Below are 6083 nucleotides of genomic sequence, written 5' to 3'. Positions count from 1 at the left end.
AGGTGCCGGGGCTCCCAGAAGCTTTTCCTATACCCAGGCGGGTGGCGGACATTGTTAATAAAGAATGGGAAAGGCCCGGTATTCCTTTCGTCCCTCCCCCCATATTTAAAAAATTGTTTCCTATGGTCGACCCCAGAAAGGACTTATGGCAGACAGTCCCCAAGGTCGAGGGAGCGGTTTCCACTTTAAACAAACGCACCACTATACCCATAGAGGATAGTTGTGCTTTCAAAGATCCTATGGATAAAAAATTAGAAGGTTTGCTTAAAAAGATGTTTGTTCAGCAGGGTTACCTTCTACAACCAATTTCATGCATTGTCCCTGTCGCTACAGCCGCATGTTTCTGGTTCGATGAGCTGATAAAGGCGGTCGACAGTGATTCTCCTCCTTATGAGGAGATTATGGACAGAATCAATGCTCTCAAATTGGCTAATTCTTTCACCCTAGACGCCACTTTGCAATTGGCTAGGTTAGCGGCTAAGAATTCTGGGTTTGCTATTGTGGCGCGCAGAGCGCTTTGGTTGAAATCTTGGTCGGCTGATGCGTCTTCCAAGAACAAGCTACTTAACATTCCTTTCAAGGGGAAAACGCTGTTTGGCCCTGACTTGAAAGAGATTATCTCGGATATCACTGGGGGTAAGGGCCACGCCCTTCCTCAGGATCGGCCTTTCAAGGCAAAAAATAAACCTAATTTTCGTCCCTTTCGTAGAAACGGACCAGCCCAAAGTGCTACGTCCTCTAAGCAAGAGGGTAATACTTCTCAAGCCAAGCCAGCTTGGAGACCAATGCAAGGCTGGAACAAGGGAAAGCAGGCCAAGAAACCTGCCACTGCTACCAAGACAGCATGAAATGTTGGCCCCCGATCCGGGACCGGATCTGGTGGGGGGCAGACTCTCTCTCTTCGCTCAGGCTTGGGCAAGAGATGTTCTGGATCCTTGGGCGCTAGAAATAGTCTCCCAAGGTTATCTTCTGGAATTCAAGGGACTTCCCCCAAGGGGGAGGTTCCACAGGTCTCAGTTGTCTTCAGACCACATAAAAAGACAGGCATTCTTACATTGTGTAGAAGACCTGTTAAAAATGGGAGTGATTCATCCCGTTCCATTAAGAGAACAAGGGATGGGGTTCTACTCCAATCTGTTTATAGTTCCCAAAAAAAGAGGGAACGTTCAGACCAATCTTAGATCTCAAGATCTTAAACAAGTTTCTCAAGGTTCCATCGTTCAAGATGGAAACCATTCGAACTATTCTTCCTTCCATCCAGGAAGGTCAATTCATGACCACGGTGGATTTAAAGGATGCGTATCTACATATTCCTATCCACAAGGAACATCATCGGTTCCTGAGGTTCGCATTCCTGGACAAACATTACCAGTTCGTGGCGCTTCCTTTCGGATTAGCCACTGCTCCAAGGATTTTCACAAAGGTACTAGGGTCCCTTCTAGCTGTGCTAAGACCAAGGGGCATTGCTGTAGTACCTTACTTGGACGACATTCTGATTCAAGCGTCGTCCCTTCCTCAAGCAAAGGCTCACACGGACATTGTCCTGGCCTTTCTCAGATCTCACGGATGGAAAGTGAACGTGGAAAAGAGTTCTCTATCTCCGTCAACAAGGGTTCCCTTCTTGGGAACAATAATAGACTCCTTAGAAATGAGGATTTTTCTGACAGAGGCCAGAACAACAAAAATTCTAGACTCTTGTCGGATACTTCATTCCGTTCCTCTTCCTTCCATAGCTCAGTGCATGGAAGTGATCGGGTTGATGGTAGCGGCAATGGACATAGTTCCTTTTGCACGCATTCATCTAAGACCATTACAACTGTGCATGCTCAGTCAGTGGAATGGGGACTATACAGACTTGTCTCCGAAGATACAAGTAAATCAGAGGACCAGAGACTCACTCCGTTGGTGGCTGTCCCTGGACAACCTGTCACGAGGGATGACATTCCGCAGACCAGAGTGGGTCATTGTCACGACCGACGCCAGTCTGATGGGCTGGGGCGCGGTCTGGGGATCCATGAAAGCTCAGGGTCTTTGGTCTCGGGAAGAATCTCTTCTACCGATAAATATTCTGGAACTGAGAGCGATATTCAATGCTCTCAAGGCTTGGCCTCAGCTAGCGAGGGCCAAGTTCATACGGTTTCAATCAGACAACATGACAACTGTTGCGTACATCAACCATCAGGGGGGAACAAGGAGTTCCCTGGCGATGGAAGAAGTGACCAAAATCATTCTATGGGCGGAGTCTCACTCCTGCCACCTGTCTGCTATCCACATCCCAGGAGTGGAAAATTGGGAAGCGGATTTTCTGAGTCGTCAGACATTGCATCCGGGGGAGTGGGAACTCCATCCGGAAATCTTTGCCCAAGTCACTCAGCTGTGGGGCATTCCAGACATGGATCTGATGGCCTCTCGTCAGAACTTCAAAGTTCCTTGCTACGGGTCCAGATCCAGGGATCCCAAGGCGGCTCTAGTGGATGCACTAGTAGCACCTTGGACCTTCAAACTAGCTTATGTGTTCCCGCCGTTTCCTCTCATCCCCAGGCTGGTAGCCAGGATCAATCAGGAGAGGGCGTCGGTGATCTTGATAGCTCCTGCGTGGCCACGCAGGACTTGGTACGCAGATCTGGTGAATATGTCATCGGCTCCTCCTTGGAAGCTACCTTTGAGACGAGACCTTCTTGTTCAGGGTCCGTTCGAACATCCGAATCTGGTTTCACTCCAGCTGACTGCTTGGAGATTGAACGCTTGATCTTATCGAAGCGAGGATTCTCAGATTCTGTTATCGATACTCTTGTTCAGGCCAGAAAGCCTGTAACTAGAAAGATTTACCACAAAATTTGGAAAAAATATATCTGTTGGTGTGAATCTAAAGGATTCCCTTGGGACAAGGTTAAGATTCCTAGGATTCTATCCTTCCTTCAAGAAGGATTGGAAAAAGGATTATCTGCAAGTTCCCTGAAGGGACAGATTTCTGCCTTGTCTGTGTTACTTCACAAAAAGCTGGCCGCTGTGCCAGATGTTCAAGCCTTTGTTCAGGCTCTGGTTAGAATTAAGCCTGTTTACAAACCTTTGACTCCTCCTTGGAGTCTCAATTTAGTTCTTTCAGTTCTTCAGGGGGTTCCGTTTGAACCCTTGCATTCCGTTGATATTAAGTTATTATCTTGGAAAGTTTTGTTTTTAGTTGCAATTTCTTCGGCTAGAAGAGTTTCAGAATTATCTGCTCTGCAGTGTTCTCCTCCTTATCTGGTGTTCCATGCAGATAAGGTGGTTTTACGTACTAAACCTGGTTTTCTTCCAAAAGTTGTTTCTAACAAAAACATTAACCAGGAGATTATCGTACCTTCTCTGTGTCCGAAACCAGTTTCAAAGAAGGAACGTTTGTTGCACAATTTGGATGTTGTTCGCGCTCTAAAATTCTATTTAGATGCTACAAAGGATTTTAGACAAACATCTTCCTTGTTTGTTGTTTATTCCGGTAAAAGGAGAGGTCAAAAAGCAACTTCTACCTCTCTCTCTTTTTGGATTAAAAGCATCATCAGATTGGCTTACGAGACTGCCGGACGGCAGCCTCCCGAAAGAATCACAGCTCATTCCACTAGGGCTGTGGCTTCCACATGGGCCTTCAAGAACGAGGCTTCTGTTGATCAGATATGTAGGGCAGCGACTTGGTCTTCACTGCACACTTTTACCAAATTTTACAAGTTTGATACTTTTGCTTCTTCTGAGGCTATTTTTGGGAGAAAGGTTTTGCAAGCCGTGGTGCCTTCCATTTAGGTGACCTGATTTGCTCCCTCCCTTCATCCGTGTCCTAAAGCTTTGGTATTGGTTCCCACAAGTAAGGATGACGCCGTGGACCGGACACACCTATGTTGGAGAAAACAGAATTTATGTTTACCTGATAAATTACTTTCTCCAACGGTGTGTCCGGTCCACGGCCCGCCCTGGTTTTTTTAATCAGGTCTGATAATTTATTTTCTTTAACTACAGTCACCACGGTACCATATGGTTTCTCCTATGCAAATATTCCTCCTTAACGTCGGTCGAATGACTGGGGTAGGCGGAGCCTAGGAGGGATCATGTGACCAGCTTTGCTGGGCTCTTTGCCATTTCCTGTTGGGGAAGAGAATATCCCACAAGTAAGGATGACGCCGTGGACCGGACACACCGTTGGAGAAAGTAATTTATCAGGTAAACATAAATTCTGTTTTAATTACTAAAAAGCAATGTCTGCTATTTCTGAACAAAGGGGATACCAGAGAAGCTGTTACAACCTTTTGTGCCATGATTCCACAAGTTTGTGAAAAAGTTAACTATTTTTTGTATTTGATCGCATTTGCCGGTGAAATGATGGGATGAAATATACCAAAATGGGCCTAGATCAATTCTTTGGGTTGTCTACTAAAAAAATAATAATATAGTTCTGCTGATAGGTAAATAAAAATAAAAAACAGGGCTCTATTTCTGTTTAAATGGAGTGATGGCAAACATGTTCTGGTCTTTTGGGGAAGTTTTAGTCTGAAATGCCCGGTTTTAAAAAACATAACATTTATTTGGGCTCAAACTTCTCAACCATCCCTGATCTTGTGAGATTGCCATTGGCTGGGAGGTCTGTCTGCTGTCCTTTCCACGCTTTCGGCTTTCCGCTGTCCTTTCCACGCTTCCAGCTGTCCTGGTTTCTATGGAATGCTCCAGCTATGTCCTTAGCATGACCGGACTTTGCCAAACTCAAACCATAACACACCAGCATATTGCAATTTTGGGAGATATGCTCAGATTTATCTTGTTATGCCTATCCTTTTCCTGCTATGCTTTAATCCCTTGTGCCAATCGGATGTAGATCTGCATCATGTAGTACATAGCCCATCGTACCGCATAACATAGATCAACGTCTGAACTTCAGGCAGCCCATGCAGTCTCAGTTGTCAAGTGACAACCGAGACTGGCTATTCCTGGGCTGTAGGCATCTGTCTGCATATGGTAACAGTGATTGGTGCTTCATTACAATATGAAAGCAGATTGCCCGTCGTTACACTGCCTGTAATGACCATACGTTGGTGCCGGTGGAAGGGAAGGCATACTAGCGGCGGAAGAGGAGGAGGGATCCTACACTACAGAAAACATTTTTTGAAGGGATGGGATGTTACACTACAGAAAAGGGGGGAATTAGAATGGAGGCTCTACATATTGATTTTGGGGAGAGGGGAGTACCCTACACTACAGAAAAAACAAAACAAATAAAATAAAACATTAAAATAAAAATGGTTACTGGCAGACAGCTGCCAGTTCCTAAGATGGCCACTAGTAGGAGGGTAAGAGAGCTGTTTGGGAGGGATCAAGGGGCTGGGAGGGCTGAGGAGGGATCTCTACACGTCTGAAAAAAATTAAATAATAATAAAAAAAAAAAACACAAAAAAAAAACTGTCTGCAAGTAACTAAGATGGTGGTGAGGAATGTGCGGGCAAGAGAGCTGTTTGAGAGGGAGGCAGGTGGGAGGGTAATCCCAAAGTTACGATACTAGTACCACCTAATTAACCCCTTCACTGATGGGAATTTCATTAATGTGGTGCGCAGTTGCAATTAGCGGCCTTCTAATTACCAAAAAGCAATGGCAAAGCTATTCAGGTCTTCTGCTATTTCTGAACAAAAAGGGGTTCCCAGAGAAGCTTTTACAACCATTTGCATTATGACTGCACACGTGGTATGTCAATAATTTCAGTGAGAAACAGTTTGTGAAAAGGTTAGCGATTTTTTTTCATATGATCACATTTGGCGGTTGAAATAGTGGCATGAAATATATATATATATATATATATATACCAAAATGGGCCTAAATCATTGACTTAGGTTGTCTACTTTAAATAAATATATTGTTTTGATAGGTAAATAAAAAAGGCTCTGTTTAAATTGAGTGATAGCAAAAATGCTAACAATGCTATGGTATTTTGAGCAAGTTTTTCTCTAGAATGAATGGTACTAAAGGGGTTAAAACTGCCAATGGCATGAGGGCATTTCAAATGAATACGGGGAACAAAAAGATGACATGTTGTGAAACTCAGCAACATATTACCTATTTCCCTGTTACT

Source organism: Bombina bombina, chromosome 11 (assembly GCF_027579735.1).
Source record: "Bombina bombina isolate aBomBom1 chromosome 11, aBomBom1.pri, whole genome shotgun sequence".
In the NCBI taxonomy this organism is placed as follows: Eukaryota; Metazoa; Chordata; class Amphibia; order Anura; family Bombinatoridae; genus Bombina; species Bombina bombina.
This window is presented reverse-complemented; position numbering follows the sequence as displayed.